The 15,491-nt window shown below is 40.4% G+C and overlaps 1 long non-coding RNA gene across 1 annotated transcript in view; it reads right to left on the bottom strand.

Moving 5' to 3' along the window:
• Window positions 1-1,790: 1,790 nt before the first annotated feature.
• LOC110202299 (uncharacterized) overlaps window positions 1,791-15,491 on the bottom strand; it is a 72,054-nt gene continuing 58,353 nt past the window's right edge. The window contains exon 4 of the long non-coding RNA XR_002322693.2: window positions 1,791-2,450. This is a non-coding gene — a long non-coding RNA (uncharacterized LOC110202299). The remainder of the gene's footprint in view (window positions 2,451-15,491) is intronic.

Raw genomic sequence — 15,491 nt, 5'->3', positions numbered from 1 at the left:
GCCACCTCACTGCCTCTAAGCTTTTTAACTCTAAATCTATGATTACGATGTTATGTTTTCGATATCCTTCAAAGCACTCTTCAGGTACCACCTCCTACAGGAAGCCTTTCTTGATCTCCCTAGTTATTAGTGCATTATTTCTTCTTAAGATGACTCTGTAGTATCGTGTTTAGTCTTTGTACTTCCTTATCGATGTACTGTATCCCTTCAATGGAATGTAAATTCCATGAGTGAAGGGACATTTCATTTTGTCTTCAAATCTCTAACACAGACCACAGCATACAGAACAAAGTAGGAGCTTAGGAAATGATTGTTAAATGAATGGATGGATGAATGGCTCAAGAATTTCTGATATCATACTCTAAGCCAATGGCAAAGTAGGATTCATCTTGCAAACTTTGACTTATAAATGTACAACCCAAAATGAAAGGTGCCCTATACTGTCCATGGTTTCATAACCTCCCAGCAACTTTTTTTCCAATTTTATTAATTTATTGATTTATCAACAATCACTTCCATATGCTTTTGAGTTGAAAGTTTTTCTCCCCCTTCCTCCCCCCCCACCCTCCCCAAGATGGCACACAATCTGACATAGGCTTTACATTTACATTCCTATTAAACATATTTTCACATTAGTGAAGTTGTAAGTAAAAATTAAAACCAATAGAAGGAACCATCAGAAAGAAGAAACAAAACTCAACAGAAGGTAAAAATAGGTGAGAGCGATTTGACTTCCATAGTTCTGTCTTTGGATGTGGACAGCATTTTCCATCCCGAGCCCTCTGGAGATGTCTTAGATCCTCGTAATGCTGAGAAGGGTTCAGTTCAACAATATTAGTCATCACATAATGTGGCTGTTATTGTGTACAAAGTCCTCTTGGTTCTGCTCACTTCACTCAGCGTCAGACCATATAAGTCTTTCCAGGTTTTTCTGAAGTCAGCCTGTTCATCATTTCTTATAGCACAATAGTATTCCATTACATTCATATGCCACAACTTGTTCAGCCATTCCCCAATTGAAGGGCATCCTCTCAATTTCCAATTCTTTACCACCACAAAAAGAGCTGCTATGAATATTTTTGTATATGCAGGTCCTTTTCCCATTTGTTTGATCTCTTTGGGATATAGCTCTAGAAACAACACTATTGCTGGATCAAAGGGTATGCACGTTTTTGTAGCCCTTTGGGCATAGTTCCAAATTGTTCTCCAAAATGGTTGGATCATTTCACATCTCCACCAACAATGTATTAGCGTTCCAATTTTCCCACATCCTCTCCAACATTTATCATTTTCCTGTTTTGTCATGTTGGCCAATCTGATAGGTGTGATGTGGTACCTCAGAGTTGTTTTGATTTGCATTTCTCTAATCAATAACGATTTAGAGCATTTTTTCATATGACTATAGATGGCTTTAATTTCTTCATCTGAGAACTGTCTGTTCATATCCTTTGACCATTTATCAATTGGGGAATGGCTTGTGTTCTTATAAATTTGTCTTAATTCTCTATATATTTTAGAAATGAGGCCTTTATCAGAGAGACTGGTTGTAAAAATTCTTTCCCAATTTTCTACCTTCCTTCTAATCTTAGTTGCATTGGCTTTGTTTGTGCAAAAACTTTTCAATTTAATGTAATCAAAATATCCATTTTGCTTTTCATAATGTTCTCTATCTCCTGTTTGGTCATGAATTCTTCTGTTCTCCATAGATCTGATAGGTAAACTATTCCTTGTTCTCCCAGTTTACTTATGGTATCAGCCTTTATATCTAAGTCCTGAACCCATTTTGACTTTATTTTGGTATATGGTGTGAGATTTGGGTCTATGCCTAGTTTCTGCCATACTCTTTTCCAGTTTTCCCAGCAGTTTTTTTCAAAGAGTGGGTTCTTATCCCAGAAGCTGGGGTCTTTGGGTTTATCAAATAATAGATTACTATAGTCATTGACTACTGTGTCTTGCATATTTAACCTATTCCACTGATCCACCTCCCTATTTCTTAGCCAGTACCAAGCACTTTTGATGATTGCTGCTTTATGATACAATTTAAGATCTGGAATTGCTAGGCCACCTTCCCCTGCATTTCTTTTCATTTGTTCCTTTGATATTCTGGACCTTTTGTTTTTCCAAATGAATCTTGTTATTATTTTTTCTAACTCTATAAAATAATTTTTTGGTTTCCCAGCAACTTTTGCCAGAAGACTGAGTTCTTGATTGTGAAGAGTGGATGACAAATCTTTGTAAAATTCCTGTGATAGGACAGTGAGTCAATGCATTTGATGCCTGAACTACTTACTGGATGCCCAGATGGTAGCAATGCTTTGACCCAACAACAGTAAATTGATTGAGGTTACATGCCGAGTTCCTTGCTTGAGCTGTTTCAGAAAATCCACATGCATCTTTATTCATTTACTTGTTCCTTCTGATGAAGCAAAGACAGCCTCTCTTAGTGGGAGCTATATATAGAAAAAAATTAGTGATGTATTAGTCATTATTGCAATTTTGTTGAAAGAATAAATAAATAAATAAAATTATACTCAGTGCTTCAGGCTAACAATCATTTCAGCCCTTATGTTGAGCATAGAAGCTACAAAGGCAGAATGAAAGTCAATCTCTGCCCTGAAGGAATTAATATTCTACTGCTGGATGTGACATATACAAAGATGACTAACTGAATACAAGGTAATTTGAGCTCTAGAGGAAGAGAGAGGCACTGAGGGGAGGGTGTCCAGGGAAGTCTCCCCTTGATGGGGAGGGGCAGAGAGGCAGAACAACATTCCAGTTTATATTTGGATGGCTTTTAATTTCATCTCACCTTCTTCCAAGATCTAGGTGGAGAGAGTTAGCATGACATAGTGGAAATAGCACTGGATTTAGTCTCTGAGGACCTGGTTTGGAGTCCCACTTTGATACCTAATATCTGTGACTTTTAACGAGTCACTTCCCATCTCTGGGCCCAGCTTCCTCATCTGTAAAATGAAGGGGTTGGCCCGGATGACCTCTTAAGTCCCTTCAGGCTCTCTAATTCTGTGATCCCATGACCATTGCCCTGGGTCTCACGTATCCCATTTCTTCTCTCCTCCCATTCTATCCCCTTCCTCCAGCCTCTGCCACCACCATAACCACCCTCTTGCCATTTTCCAAAGGAGGGCAGGATCAGGTGTGGGAGATAGAGTTAAGGGCATATGCACCATTCATGTCCTTACTCTAGTCATTGTTCAAAGTGATATAGATCAATCAATTGACCAGTATTAATTAATTACCTGCTATGCATCAGACACCATGCTAGTGCTAGGGATATAAAGACCAAATGAAGCCCATCCCTACCTTCAGGAGATTATATTCTATTGAAAGAGACAATGAGTATATAAATAAATATATACTAAAAGACAGTAATTGGGGGGGGGAGTAGGGCACCTACATCTGGGGGAACCAGGAAAGGCTTCACATAAAAGGTGTTATTTGGGCCAAAATGCATTCTGTACATAATTTATACTTGTCTGGGTATGTACTGTTTACCTCAAAAGAAAGTAAGTGTCTTGAGGGCAGGGCCTTTTTTTTAATTTTATTGCACAGTGCTGAGAAAATAGTAGCTTCACAAATACAGCTTGAATGAATGGATGAATTGGAATAGAAGGGTGAATTGCTTGGACTCAGGCTGATGAGCTCCATGACTGATTATGCTAAATACAGCAGAGTGCATCTGAGAAAAGTAGCAAGGGATTCCAAAGCCAGAGTTGGGGATGTAGGAGACGGAGGAAAGGCAAATAACAGACCATGTTCCATGTTACCCCGACCCACCAAGAGGGCAGAAATCACATTTTCTTTAAAACTTTGCATTCCTCCCCATCCTCCAAGTGGCTAGCGCAGTGTTCTACCCACAACAGTCACATGAATGTCTGTTGAATGATTGAATATTATTTTGTACTGTTTTGTTTTTTTTAATGGTGCTAATCAGCATTTTAGTGATGTCGGTCAGATACTTCCCAGGAAAAGAAGAGAAATGAGAGCCTTGAGCTATTTTTTTCCTTACTAATACTATTGAACCACCCTTGTTTATAGTTTCTTTTTAGAAAATCACCATTTATACTTCATGAGCATAAGAATGTTTATTCATTCTTTTCTCAAGGATATGACAAAGTTAACCACAATGCATTTATTTTCAATATAATAAATGGAAATGGCATTGGTCATGTGAAAATTAATCTTAAAACAATTTATTTTGATTAGAGCATAATCCTTTCTGCCAGTTTTCCTTATTACATTGTGAGCTTCTTTATCCGTCAGATCTCCATTAGTTATTAGGTTAAGCCTCAAATCATTAATATGAATTGGACTTCATTATAAATTGCCGGCCCAAACTGTTTTGCTGCCTGGATTCTTGTAAGGAAAATGCCTTTGAGAGAGTCTCTCTCTTCAATGGCTCCCATTTCCTTCTGCTGAACAAAACATTGTCATTTTTAGCAGTTACATAGAAGAAGGTGAAAATTGAGCATGATTATTAACAGTTATTGTTAAGAAGGCTAGAATCACGTAGAATTTTATGGTATTCTCAAAAATATTTTCTCCATGACCTTTTATTCTTCCAAACAGCTAGGTGGCTATTTGGCAACAATCAAAATTGATAGCACTCTCGGTTTGGCGTCAGGAAGACAGGATTTAAATTTGGCCTCAATTACTTACTAGCTATGTGATGCTGGGCAAGACATTTAACCTATGTGGGCCTCAGTTTCCTCATGTGCAAAATAGATCCCAAGATTGCTTTGAGGATCAAATGATCACTTCCAGTTAATGGAATCAAGGAAAATTTCACAGAGGAGGTGATCCCTGAATTAAGTCTTAAAAGAAAGGAAACTTTTACCTGATTTGGCTTGTTGATGGGGATTGATTCTAAGAATGGTAGGCAAATTGATCAAGATATGGAGACAGAAGGGGCAGAATGAAAACGGGGCATGGAAAATCCTATAACTTAACCCTGTTTGCCTCAGTTTCCTTATCTGTTAAGTGAGCTAAATGAAATGACAAACCACTCCAGTATCTTTGCCCCTCAAAAAAATAACCCAATTGGGGTCACAAAGAGTTGGACATGACTGAAACAGCCAAACAACAACTGATAATTATATTTTCACATGTTTTTGTCTCCTCTCTCCGTTTCCACGGCAAGATTCTTAAGGACAGGAAATTTGTTCAATTTCTTTGCCCCTTCTCCAGCACCTATCAATCACAATGTCTTAATGAATGTTGGTAGGTTAATCCCGCTGAATACTCCCTAGGAGTAATGAGCATGTGTAAACTTATTCCTGAGTTATTCTTTTTTAACACAAATACACAAAGAATCTGTGATATTATTCATGTGTTCAAGTATGGGAATTCCCTTCATCTTCAGGTCCTGGCCCATGTATGAATTAATTGGTATGTTTAAGGGAGCTTCTTGAGGTACACAGATGTTAGGCTGCCTAGGTTACACAAATAGTTACCGTGAAATGAAAGATTAGAATTCAGGTGTTCCAGATTCTAAGCCCAATGTCCCAGTCATACTGTAACTTTTTTTTGTATTTATTAGGCAAACAATAGCTTAAGACCCAGGCTATCCACCATATCTATGATGTATAATTCATATTATCTTTATTGGTAATGATAACAATGATAAATAACACTTATAATAGAGTAATTTAAGATTTACAGAGTGATTAACATATATTAACTCATTTGATCCTCATCAGAATACTCTTGTAATTCATTCTTCCAAGTAATATTCCTCTCCAAACTTCCTGATTCTAAAAGTTGACTTAAAGATAGATGTAATCAAAAACCAACCAGCTAGGAATTCATTCTGTATATGAACATTTCACAGCCAAATTCAGAGGCTTTGTTATCTCTTTGCTCTGCAGCTAAATAACTGCTCTTTATTAGTACATCAAAGTTGTTTGTTCACCAGTTTGGAAAGTATCAGCACCAATTGCAATATAATGTCAAACTAAAGTAAAATCATCACTAGGCAAAGAAAGGAAGGGCTGGGAGCTGGTGCCTGGCTATGGGATCAGTCGTGAAGAATAGGCATTGATGACGACTGCCATCATATCATCTGTCGTTCTAATCACCGAGCCCTCATTCAAGTGGCCTATTTGCTTTGTATCAGTAATCAGCTTGTTATTTTCTCTCTGATATTCTTCTTCCCGAGACTGATGGAAATTGTTGGGAAAATTCATCACCCCCATGGGTCTAGCAAATTAATGTGTGCATTTCTGCTTCCACCATGGGGGGAAAAGTGATTATCCTGGAAACACTAAGTGGAGGGCTCTTTCACTATTTACATTCATTGTTTTAACGATTCCCAAATGAGAAAACTCTGCAGGACAGCAGAAATAGACAGCATGGAAACCTTTGGGAGGAAGTGAATTAGGGGGTAGAAATGGTTTCTAACTGCATGGTTTCCTATAAAGGGGGTGGGGTGGGGCAGGAACTGCTTATTCTTGGGGTTAACATTCCCAAAGGAACACCATATTCCATTCATTTCTAATATCCAGAGGAAGGGGCTGCTAAAGAATTATAATTGCAGAAGGGAAAGTTTAAAGAAGGATTATTTGCTAGGGCCTAAGCAGTGAGACTTTGTAAAATCACTTAGCAGGATAGAGCTCCACTGGGATCAGGTCTAAGCACTTCCCAGGAGTCCCAAAGCCACCGTTGGGGGGGGGGGGTGCAGTTAGCTTTGAGCTATGGAAAGAGGTTTGGATTCAGAATCAGGGTTTGAACCTTGGCTCCACTACTTACTAAGCTCTATGACTCTGGGCCAACTGCAATCTCTCTTTGCCTCAGTTTCCTCATCTGCAAAATGGAGCTAATAACAGCACTTACCTTATAGATATTAAATGTAAAGAACACTTCAGAACTGAAAGTACTATGTAAAAGTTAAGTCATTTTCACTTATATAAGTGACATAGAGTTAATGTTTTGTAATTAACTGTATAGCAGGCTGATCTTCCAGGAGATACTTCTATAATCTGTTTGTTAAAGGCTGGGGTGAGCTAACAGTTAAGGCCTTCTTCCACAATTCATTTCAAAAACCATTCATTAAGTGTTTACTTAATTCAAGGTCTAGGCTAGGCCCTGGGAATACAAAGACCCATGTGTGACAGATATGTCTTCTGTGACTTTAGACAAGTCACTTGCCTTGTGAGGACCCCTAATTCCTTATACAGAAAATGAAGGTTTGGGGATAGATGATCTCTGAAGTCCCTTCTATCTCTAACTGTAGGTTACCTTTCTTTTGCCAGGCCACTAGGATACTATCTCAATGGCTACCTTCTTCCTCTCTCTCCATTCTGCCTCACTTTTTTTTCAGCTTTGTTTTCCCCTATTAGATTGCAAGCTCCTTGAGGGCAGGGCAGTCTTTCTCTTCTCCTATTTGTATCTGCAGCACTCAGCACAGGGCTTGGCACATAGAAAGGACATTAATAAGTCTTTATTGACTGACTGGCTTACAGGAGTCACTTGGATATTTCTGGACTCTCTTCCTTCAGCGGTTACTGCCTCTCTTTTTCTCTTCGAATAGCCTCTTCTGAAATGCTTCAGAGCCTGCATTTTCTTCCTTTCCCCCAGATGCCATTTAGAACCTCTGTCAGTGACTGTGGTAATGATGGATCCTCTAACTAATTGGCCTCTGCTTTGATCCTTCCTTGACATTCCCAGAGTTCTTCTGGGGCCCTCTAGATGGAACGCTCAAACCCGATTGTTGTCCCTTTTGCCAACATTTCAGGTTTCAGAAGAATGCATTTAAAATTAGGAAAGATGCTAAGGTGATGCCCATTGGCACTTTCTTGGCATTTAAACTCTATCCTTTGGTGGGAAGCTGGACATTGTACAATGTTTCTATTTACTCCTTTATGTAATCTCCCAACTTTGGCAGGCAGGAGACCCAAACAAATCTTGAAAAACTTATCCTCCATCATTTCATGTCTTAATCATGTTGTTATATCTCACGTGATATGCTCTCTCTAAACATATACACATGTAACTTCACTTCTGGGTGAACCTATCTAAGAAAGACAGATAGCAAGAGACAGAAAAAAATGTTACATTCACCTATTCCATTATAAATTTGCTTCCTTTTCATCTGTTTCTTCCTCCCACAGCAGGGCAATTATCATGGTCTATGATGTCATCAAACAGCTTGTGGACATGGAAGTGGTTGTTCAATTTCAGGTTTCTGTCACACATCCTTAGGCTTATCTTAGGCATTAAAGAGGAGAGCAGGGAAAGACTTTGTTTTAGAAAGAAATTATATTTCTTTTTTTCCTTAACTGATTGTAAATTTCTGTACGAGGTTCATTTTTATTTAATTTTAACTAGTATGTCTGTGTCTACCAGACACTAAACATATAGATTGTCGCAATCTCTTCCCTTGGTTTGCAGACTGAAAAAAAGAGGTCTTCAAAAAAAGAATCAGATGGGCCAATGATATTTAAAGCAATAGTCCCTTTATTATACTGCACTTTAACACAAGGGAAGTCTCAAGAGCTAATATAAGGGGCTTTACAGCAGAAACACAGGGGAAGGGAGGATCAAGAGAAGGCTATAGGTAGGCAAGTTTCCAAACTTTCCAAACCAAACTGATGGTCTTCAGACTATGACAAGAGGAAGAAGGGCCACCAGCAATGGTCCTGTGGAGAGCTGGCCCTTGGACTTCTCACACCAAGCTTCACCAGCTCTTGATCATCACTCCCAAAGAAAATGGGAAATAGCTGCAGTCCCATCTCCTTTAGAGTAGGACAGCTTCAACAGGGGGCAAAGCATATGGATTTCATGGGGAAGGAATGAGACCTTGCCCAGATCTGTTTGACCAATTTCCCTGCTTTAATATTACAGGCAGGGAAACACAAAAGGTCAGTTGGCAAAGTGTTGACAGCTTGTACTGATGAGTCATGAAAGAATCCAGAAATTCCTAGAAAAGGACAGGAAGGGTGGGGGTTGTGGGAAATGACTTCCCTGTATCGACCTCTCTAGGCACCACAGGGGATGGTGAAAATCTAGGGAAAATACTAGTAGTGGAGATACCCAGAATTTTACAGGAGAAAAAATCCAAGAAAATACTTAGCAATAAAAAGTTTGGCCTCAGAAGTCTATATACCAATGGACTAGGTATGAATAGAGAATATGAGCTAGAGAAACGAATACAAGGAAACAAACCTGAAATAATTGGCATCACAGAGACTCGGTAGGATGACAACTAAAACTAGACTATAGTTTTGGAAGAACACAATTGATTCAAAGGGCAGCTAGGTGGTACAGTGGATAGAATACCTGCCCTGAAGTCAGGAGGACCTGAGATCTAATCCTCACAGTTAGCTCTGTGACCCTGGGTGAGTCATTTAACCCTGTTTGCTTCAGTTTCCTCATCTGTAAAATGAGGTGAAGGAAATGGCAAACTGTTACAGCATCTTTGCCCAAAAAATGGGGTCACAAAGAATAGGGTTCAACTAGTCTACTAAAGAACAGTTTTTGAAAAGGAGAAGTAGCACCACCTATAAGAAAACATACTCACATAAGGAAAATACAGGAACCTGAAGGTGTTTTGCTATGGTGGACAACATTGAAGTAAAAGTCAACAAATAAAGAAACTGGATTTTTTCATTGGCATATTTTACAGAACACCTGGATAGAAAGGAGAAATTGATGAGGGACTAAGAATAGATCTTATCCAGCCAACCAACCACGCAATCTATCAGCATTTATTAAACACATCCTATCCACTAGGCACTGTGTTAGGCTTTCTCTAGAAATAGAAGAAGAGAGAAAAGGAGATGAAGAAAGAAAAAGAGAGAAGGAAGGAAGGAAGGGAAATAAAGAAGGGGAATGAATTTTGACTCTCAAGGAACTTATAATCGATCAGGAGACAGGATGTATATACTTAATAAGTATAGAGAGAATAAACATGTAAATAATCAATACAGAAGAATATTGAGGTAATTTGGGAGGGAGGCCACTAGTAGTTGGGGGTGGGGTGTTGGAAAGCTATTACATAGAAAGTGGTTCTTGTATGGTGTTTTGAAGGATGGCAGGGATTCTAAGAAGCAGGTGGAGTGAGTGCATTCTAGGTTTAGCACAGGCCACTACAAAGGCACGGATCCAGGAGATGGAGGAGTATGGATGAGGAACAGGGAGAAGGCCAGTTCCGATGGACTACTGGATGCAGGAAGGGGAATAATGTATAATGAGGTTGTATAGATAGACTAGGGCCAAGTTGTGAAGGGCTATAAAATCTAATAGAAAGGTTTATATTTTAACCTAGTGGCAGTAGGAAGCTGATGGAATTTATTAAGTAGGGGATTGACACAGTCAGATCTGTGCTTAAGGAAAATCCCTTTGACAGCTTTGTGGAGTGTACATTGGAGAAGGAGGAGATGTGTCAGGAGAACAATTAGGAGGCCATTGTAATGATCCGGGTGGTAGGTCAGGGGGGTTAGAAATAGGATAGTAGCTGGGTGAATGGAGAGATGGAGTCAGATGTGAGAGATGTGTGGAGATAGAAACAGCAAGATCTGGCAACTGGTAAGATATGTAGGGTGAGGCTGAGTGTTGGTGTTCCTAACCTAATGCTAAGGTTAGAAAACTAAGATACTGAAAGAATGGTAGTGCCCTCAATAGAAGGATTTGAAATTTCCCCTAAGCAGTGAGTTATGTGGAACTGGAGCTCAGAAGAGACTTTAGTTGGAGATATAGATAAAGGAAATCATCTGACAAAATCATGGGAGCAGATGTGATCATCAACTGAGAAGACAGAGTGAGAGAAGGCCCCGGATAGAGACTGGGAGGACACCCACAGTTTGGGGGTGTGAAATAGATGATAATCCATCAAAGAAGAATGAAAAGGATGAATCTGACAGGTTGAAGGAGAGCCAGGAGAGAGAGAGAGAGAGAGAGAGGGAGAGAGAGAGAGAGAGAGAGAGAGAGAGAGCAATGTCACAAAAACACAAAGAGCAAAGAAGATCAGAGAGGAGAGGGAGAGATTTGGCAATAAAGAGATCATTGATGACTTTGGAGACAGAAGGCTCAGCTTAGCCATGAGATCCAAAGCCAGATTGCAAAGGGCTGAGGAGGCAACAAGTATATACAGCTATTTCTATGAGTTTGGCTGGAGAAGGAAGGAAAGATATAGGGAAATGCTTCGTGGGGAAGGTAGAGCCTAGTGATGGTTTTCTGAGAATAGGGGATTATAGGCATATTTGAAGGTATTAAGAAAAACCCCAATATATAGGGGAGATTGAAAATTGGGGAGAGGGGTGCTTCACTGAGATGGTGATCTGTTAGAAAAGACAGGAGAGAATGGGATCAGAGGCACATGTAGAAGAGTTCTGCTTAATAAATGGAAGGGTCACTTCATTATTAGAGACTGGGGAAAACTAGAAGAGGATGGAATGTGACAAAGAGAGGGGTGTGTGTGTGTGTGTGTGTGTGTGTGTGTGTGCGTGTGCGTGTGTGTGTGTGTGACAGAGTTCTGAGATGAAATGAAGGTGGAAAAAAGCTCACCAACAATGACCTCAATGCCCTTGCCAAAATAAGAAAGAAACAAGATCATTAGGTGAAAGAGTGAGGAAAGTCAAAGGTATGGGAGACTTGGAGATAAAAAAAAAAACAACAAAAACCAAAAAAGTAAAGAAAAGAAAAAAAAACAACTAGGTTTAGAGCAGCTTCTGTTGAGAGAGGGATAGGAAATCAACTCCAGAGGTATGAAAGGAATGCTTTGGTGCAACAAGAGCCTACTTGACAGTGGATTACTAAAAGTTGCAGTGGACCCAGTCAGCAGCTCATGAGCAGTAGTAGAGGAGACAGATGGTGAGGATCATCTCTGCTCTCTGGCTTTTTGTGACACTGCTCTCTCCTGGCTCTCCTCCTGCCTTTCTGATCAATCCTTCTCAATCTCCTCTGATGCCTCTTCATCCATATCACATCCTTCTCCCAAGGCTGGAATTTGGCAAAGGGATAAGTCACATTTACACTTTTGGTCAATTGCTGTTTCCAGTGATTGTCATAGACTTCGCGCTCTCTTCCCCAGATGTATTTTATCCTAATCTACTCCTTTAAGAACAAAGAAGCACAAGCTGCTTAGGTCAATAGGATGAGGAATGATAGTGGACAAGGAGAAGATTGAGCTGCTAGGTTTTTTTTTTTCTGTTTTCTATGCCAAGGAGAAGGATCTTTTCATTGAAGAGAAAAGCAATGGCTCCTACGGAGTACGTAAAGAGACAGTAAGATCAAAACTTAAAAGTGGGGAGGATTTTTACCAACAAGGAAATTGAGTCCCAGAGAAGTAGCTTGCCTCAGTCACAAATACATACAGCCTGGTGAGAGAGACAGGATCTGCATCAGACCTTCTGACTCCAAAGTCAACACTCTTTACATTGTACCACATTTTTGTCTTTTATAAGACAACACTGAATTGTCCTTGAGCTCAGCCTTCTAGGCCCAGTTGAACTACATATGGGGTATTGAAAAATCAGTCAGTTAGCATTTATTAAGCACCTACTATGTGCCAGGCACTGTGCTAAGCCCCAAGGGTACAAAGAAAGGCAAACAACAGTCCCCACTCTCAAGGAGCTTAATGGGGGAGATACTATGCAGACAGCTATGGACAAATAAGATATATACAGGCTAGACTGGATGTCATCTCAGAGGGCAGGCATCAGCATTAAGGGGGAAATATGACAAGTAGATGGGACTGCAGAGGCACTCTTGGTGGTCTTCAAAATATCATGGATAATGGGAGAGGAGCTGGGGGATTAGAAAAAAGTAAATGTCCACTTTGTCCCTCACTGAGGAGAGCTAGATCACAGATTTAAAGCTGGAAGGGACCTTAGAGGTTGGAGTCCAACTCCCTTGTTGTATATAATGAGGCTGAGTCTTAGAAAGGACATGTGATTTGCCCAAGTCACACTAAGTGTCTAAGGCAAGATTTGAACCCAGGTCTATCTAATTAAAAGGCCACTGACCCTGAGAGAAGAACCAATAGGAATACTCCCTTAGGGTAAGCTGGCATATCAAACCTATTTTCATACTCAGGCTGTGCAAAATCATCTTCACAAACAGAAGAGGCTAGAAAATAGTTTATCTGAATATATCTTGAGGGACCCCAAGCTCAATATGAGCGAATGCTGTAATGCTACAGAAATCTTAGTCTGCATTAAGACAAACACAGGGGTCAGAGTAGGCGAAGGGATAGCCTTGTTGTACCATGTGTTCTGTGGTCAGACACTGCCGGGTTGCCTGTTCTGTTCTGAGCGCTATATTTTAGTAGGGAGAGTGGATGAGGAAGAGCAGTTGGGCAGCTGAATGATCTTGAGGTCATGCTAAATGGCGAATGATTGAAGGTGGAAGTAATAGTAATGTTTATTCTGGAGAAGATTTAGAAGGAAGTCCAAATATCTGAAGGGCAGTCAAGTGGGAGAGGGATGGGATTTGTCCTTGGCCTTGAGAGCAGAAGTAGGAAAAATGGGTGAGACTTGTGAAGAGGCAATTAATTTTGGCTTGATGTCAGGAAAATCTTCCTAATAATTAGAACCATCCAGGAAAGGAATGGGTTACCCAGAGGGTAGTAGGCTCTCTCTTTGAAGAAGTCTTTTTTCAAAAGGCTGGAGGATCACTTGTAAGATGTCGTAAAGGGCTTTCTTGTTCAGAAGAGAAAAGATTGAACAGAGGTCCCTTCCAACTCTGAAACTGACATTCTTTGTTTAACTTTTAAGTTTGCAGAAACAGCATCGGTGCTCCAGGCTATTCAGTGACTAGCTGGATGCCAGCCCTGTCTACGAGCAGTCTGAGATTCACCACTCAATACCAGGGAGAAATGGAGGGAACCTGGAAGGGGTCAGAGGCTGAAATTAAACAACGTGACACAGCCATTAGGAACCCTCGATCAATTCCCCTGAATTATTTACTGTTCACTTAGATATATATTGCCATGTAAACACACTCCCCGTTTGGGCATGGGCAAGTCAGTCTGATATATTATCCTGAAGTATAGGTATTCCTCTAATGGAACTATAACTTCTGATAACTAATCTTCTAGAGTTAAGCATTTGTTGAACGCTTACAGCAGAAGATATAAAAATATATGCCTGTCAATTATTAGGAAATAATTGAATATTAGATCATAAGATATACTTCCTGCTCTCAAGGAATGTATATCAATCTGGCAGAAGCCCTAAGATTCAGTAACTGACCATACTAGGGAGAGAGAGAGAGAGGGACTGGACCAGTAATTAAAATAATATGGAGAATGACCAGATGAAGAAACTCCATTTGCTAATGCAGGTCAGTTGCGTTTGGGGTCAGTTATAATCTTTCTAACATCACTGCAACAGGTACATATTAAAAGATTAAGTGACTTGGCCAGGATCACACAGTGTGTGTCAAGGGCAGGACTTGAATCCAGATCTTACTGGTGCAGGTCAATAAGATGCCCATAGGAGATTCCAGAAAATGGAGAAATCTCTCAGCTTGGAGTCTCATGAGAATGGGTAGCAGAGGAGCTGGGTGTTTTCATCACAGGCCAGCACGAAATAATCCAATTTAACAAAGAATTCTTGAGTCCTCCTCTGTCTAAAGCAGAAGCAGTGCAGCCTAGTGACTAGAGAGCCAGCACCAGAGCCAGGAAGACCTGGGTTCTACAGTCATCTCTGACTTTATGTGACTTCAGGCAAATTATATAACTTCTCAGTGCTCTGAGCAACCCTCTAAGCCTGAGTGTCAGAGAAGTCCTGGCCTTATCAGTAGAGGGAGGTTCCTTCTCCAGAAGTTCCCTCTACCAATCAAATCATGAAGTCCAGCCCCTATACCCATAGTCAAAGCAGTGAGTTAGCTGCTGACATTTTGGAGGAAAAAAAGTGAAGAGTCCCTGTCCTCAGGGGATGGCAGCCCTCCCTTCAACACCTCAGGTGGGACTTAGTGAATCATAGCTCTCTATGCTGGTGCCTTGTTTCTCTGTTGGACTGCAAACTTCTTGAAGGCCAGAATTATGTTTTATCGGGCTCTGTATCTTCCTCAACATCTGTCTCAATGTTCTGCATACAATAGGTGTTTAATGAATGGCTGGGGTATTGCAGGGAATTATATTGTGTTATACTGTATTTTATGCAAGAGACAGGGTCCCTCTCAGGGGGGTGAGGTAGATCATTAGGGATGGCTTCATGGCTTCATGGCATCCACTGGGATGGCTTCAAAGGAGGAACCTAAGCTTGGCCTTGAAGGAAGGTGTGGGGAGGGGATAGAGAGGCTTGTTCACTAGAGATGGGGGAGGGTGACAATAAATGTGCAGAAAAGAAAGAAGGCAAGAAGACAGTGAGAAGTCACAAGCCCAGTTTGGCTATAACATAGAGCTTCAGAAGGAAAATAAAGTGAAACAAAGGCAAGCCTTTTATATAAGGTGGGATTCCCAAACCTTTGTACACAAAACACTATTCTTACTTCCCCCCACCCCCCCACCAGGGAATTCCATACTTCTACTA

Source organism: Phascolarctos cinereus, unplaced genomic scaffold (assembly GCF_003287225.1).
Source record: "Phascolarctos cinereus isolate Bilbo 61053 unplaced genomic scaffold, phaCin_HiC Scaffold_4;HRSCAF=312, whole genome shotgun sequence".
Taxonomy (NCBI): Eukaryota; Metazoa; Chordata; class Mammalia; order Diprotodontia; family Phascolarctidae; genus Phascolarctos; species Phascolarctos cinereus.
Note: the sequence above shows the minus strand (reverse complement) of the source record. Positions and strands in the feature narration are given on the sequence as shown.